The following is a 4,155-nucleotide window of genomic DNA, read 5'->3' as shown; positions in this document are numbered from 1 at the left end:
AAGTGTGTCTGTGTGTTAAACACACAGACGAGAAACACCGGCTGTTGTTATGCCCTGTGACGTTAAATTACTCCGTTCTCCTCTTGTAATTATGCCGTTACAAGCTTTCAAAGTTGTATTTATCATCTGGATTTGCCGAAACAAGTTTAATATTCTGAAAGCCAAGACTTTGTTTATTTGAAATCAGATGAAACTGTCACGGACCCTGCCGTGTTATCTAGATTACTATACGGTTTACATTAATAATTTCAGTGAGAGGGAGGGGGAGGGGAGCTGCTGCTGCTGCTGCGCTGAGGGGGAGCCGAGTGAGAGCGAGGTGCCTGTCTTCTTCCCTTTACAAGCTTCAAAACTGTATTTATCGTTTGTTTTTGGAAATAAAAGTTTCATATTCTGAAAGCCAAGACTTTGCTTATTTAAAATCAAACAAAAAACTCGAACCCCGGAAAAATATTTTTTTACACAAATACACGTATATTTTTGAATTGATCCATAAAAGTGGGGGGGCCAATGGCCCCTTGGCCCCCCTGCTTCCGGCGCCCCTGATCTGCAGCAGCGGGTTGTTGCAGCAATGTTTGCAGTGAAGGAAAGTTTGTTATCTAGGATCACACCCAGATTCCTTGCAGTCTGAGTCGGGGAAACAACAGAGGTGCCGATGTTGATTGTTAGGTCAAGAGTGGGACAATCTTTTCCCGGAAGGAAAAGCAGTTCACATCACAGACGTCCTGAGCTGATTCTGAGGATCCGTAAGGATTTAATGGATCATGTCGACATAAAACAATTTAAATTCTGATCCTTATATGTACTGTTCTGCATTTGTCCACTTCTGCTAGGGCTGCACCCCCATCACTCTGTAATATAGTAAGATCAGAGTGTTTGTGTGGTTCCAAAAACAGATATCATACTCACTAGCAGATTGTGTCACTTCAATTTCAGAAGAAAGAAACTTCACTTCATTCCAATCATACATTTATAGATTAAAATGTTTAACTAAAGGTTTTTTTATCCAAGATATTTGGTAAATAAAAATGTTTTAAAGATTTGGTTTTCAAATTTAGCAACAGATACAGTACATGTTTACTGTTTAATGTTTACTCAATACATTCTGCTGCAATGTTTTCATAAGTATCAGCAGATGCCTAATATTAATGCATCTCATTGGGATCGGGGTCAAAACGTTGACATATGTCTGTAGAGAAACGGTAGTCACTGAATATAAGTGCAAACCACAAACCAACAAAAATATATATGTTTTTAATATGTATATATATATTTATATTTTCTGTATGTGTATTGAAAATGTTTCCCATTGATCCCTCTAACAGCTACCTGTGAGGAGTTGATGTGGGCCTGCACCACCTGCAGAGTGGTGTTGATGTAGGACTGATGGTAGGGATGTCCGTACGGTGGCCTGTGCAGGTCAAACAGCACCAGTCTGCAGCTGCGGGCCGCTACCTCCAGGAACTGGGCCAGGGTGGGCACAGACTGGTTCTGGGCCCGCGAGCAATCCGGCTCAGACAGAGAGGACACGGTCCCAAAGGGGTCCCTCTGTCAGAGAGTGGGTGGGCAGCAGAGTCATGTTGAAGAAAAGATGCTAAGTCATTCCGAGAATGAATAGAAAAGAGAATACATCTTTATTGGGCTGTTTTTATTTGGATTATTTTGAAAATACATAGAACATGTTAATATTAATATTAAAGTAAAAAAAGATATAAACTTGAACACATGAGTTGATGTCAAGTGATATAAACACTGTGGTTGAACTGTTGACCATTTGCGTGGGTGCGTGTGCGTGTGCACGCGCGCGTGTGTGTGTGTGTGTGTGTGTGTGTGGGTGCTGTGGCTGACTTATGAGGACAGGGAGCTGGTCAATGCTGTGGATTCAGAGCTGCAGCAGACCTCTGAGAGCAAGCTTCTATTCATGAACTGACAGTGGGTCATATCACCAGACTGAACCTGCAGTGTGCAGGGCTGGACTGGCCATCTGGCATACCGGGTACTTTCCCGGCGGGCCGACGTGCCTTTTAGGCCGGCTTAACCAAATATACAGTATTCTTTCTGACGGCCCGTTCAGGTAGATGTACAGTATACTTTTCAAATCCTGTTTGTGTCCCCCCCCCACTTTCAAATGTTTTTCTTATTATTTTATCATGAGCACACCTCTGTGTCCTTCAAGTGAGAGAGAGAGAGAGAGAGAGAGAGAGAGAGAGAGAGAGAGAGAGAGAGAGAGAGCACCAGTTACGGGGATCGTTGTTGTCAGCATCTGGTGCTAGCTCGGAGCTAACGGATATAAGGAGCTGTTTCTACAACAAGCTCAGGTGAGGTAAAGGACTCTCTGAGTGATTAGATCTCTTCATTTTGCCCACAAAATTCACCAGATTGAAGCATTTAACTTAAAGATTTAAAATCTTCCCGGAGAGCATGCCCGGACCCCCCTACAGGATGTGAGGTCCACCCCAAAATGAAACAGGTTCACATGGTCAGGATTAGGGTTGCAAAGGAGCGGGAAGTTTCAGGTAAATTTCCATGGGAAGTTAAGGGGAATTTTGGAAATATTCCATATTTGAAATAAATAAATAAATTTAAGTTTTCTGCGCTCTCGCGGGAATATCTCTGCGAGCGAGATTAAGTTTCACTTTCGATTGCATGAGATGGCCCAGCGCAACACCTTCATCACACATGTTGGCACTTGTTTGTACAATTTTCAGGCGATTTGTAATCTGTTCTAGAAAAACGATGTGTTTTTGAATATCTTTGGAGTTAGGCGGTCCGCGAATGTTTTTTTTATTGGTTAAGTGGTCCTTGGGATGAAAAGGTTTGAGAAACGGTGCACTAGTTAATCGATCGCAGATGGCGTAAAAATACCTAAATGGGTCGCAAAATATACTTTGGCGGCCGTTAACATACCTGGGCGGCCCGCCCAAGTTAAGTCTATGTGTGGGAAACCCTGGCCTACATGATGTCATCACGCTGATTCATCATGTGGTGTTAATATGTGGAGATTATCCTGCTGAACAAAATGTGTAAGTTTCACAAACGTGTTTAACTCTGAGCTTGCTTACTGTAATATTCTGAAATCCAATGAAGAAATCCCATTGCTTTTTGTCGAGGAAGAACTTGCGATGCTCCTGTCCTGGTCCACCGACGGAAATACGCTATCACTGCACCGCTCTCTGAATACATCAAATTAACACGGTGGCTAACTTGACAGTTGTGTTGAGTTGGTAAATTACAAATAAGCTGTTTTTATCTGCAGAGCTGCTTGGTACGAAACCCCAGAGAGAGGATTCCTTTAAAAGAGCTGCTGGATCATCCGTACCTACAGCATTCACCTGCAGAAAGAGGTACACACACGGACCACACACACACATCATTGCCTACGTTGCTTTTCCCCCATGTGACTCTGACCTGTGCTCTCCTGTTTCAGGTCCAAGTAACAGAGATCTGCAGAAGATCTTAACAGACCTCGCCGCCCTCCAGTCTCCAGGCAGCATCATCCGAGCAGCTAATGTAAGAATTGCCTACAAGAACTTCACTTCTATCCAGGAGTTCCTTTAAATACTAATTCTGCTTTCTGCTTTAACAGAATCTGGCCAAAATGTGCAGCAGCGGCAGGAAGCTGGATGTTGCAGAGTGTGCAAAGTCATCAACATAACTATCTTTGAAACTGTGATGTGGATGGAAGTTACTATATTTTCTTTTTGTTAAACTAATAAAGTATGCACACTGCGCAGTCATTGTTCTTCTCTCATCCATTTATTCAGGGACATGAACCAGCATGGCAGTGCTGCGTAATCAAACAATGAGATATATAGCGCTCCGCGCTTGCTTATGACGTCACAATGGGACGTACCATTAAACATGGAGTAAGGGTGCACAATGGGACGTACCTTAAACATGGAGTAAGGGTGCTATTACAAAGTAATACTTAACACTCCCACTCAATCAATCAATGTTTATTTATATAGCCCAATATCACAAATGTTACATTTGTCTCAGTGGACTTCACAGTTTGTACAGAATATCAGTATGAAAATACCACACCCTCTGTCCTTAGACCCTCACATCGTACAAGGAAAAAAAAAAAAAACTTCCGGCGAAAACCCACAGTTTAAAGGGAAAAATGGGAGAAACCTCATGGAGAGCAACAGAGGAGGG

General features: G+C 42.7%; 1 long non-coding RNA gene across 1 annotated transcript; it reads left to right on the top strand.

The window, feature by feature from the left end:
• Window positions 1-2,860: 2,860 nt before the first annotated feature.
• Window positions 2,861-3,723, top strand: LOC104964289 (uncharacterized). The gene is made up of 3 exons (XR_800398.1): window positions 2,861-3,341; window positions 3,425-3,507; window positions 3,584-3,723. It is a non-coding gene; the product is annotated as an uncharacterized lncRNA (long non-coding RNA).
• Window positions 3,724-4,155: the final 432 nt, after the last annotated feature.

The sequence above is a fragment of the Notothenia coriiceps genome, unplaced genomic scaffold (assembly GCF_000735185.1).
Source record: "Notothenia coriiceps isolate Sejong01 unplaced genomic scaffold, NC01 NC01_scaffold00037041, whole genome shotgun sequence".
NCBI classification, from domain to species: Eukaryota; Metazoa; Chordata; class Actinopteri; order Perciformes; family Nototheniidae; genus Notothenia; species Notothenia coriiceps.
Note: the sequence above shows the minus strand (reverse complement) of the source record. Positions and strands in the feature narration are given on the sequence as shown.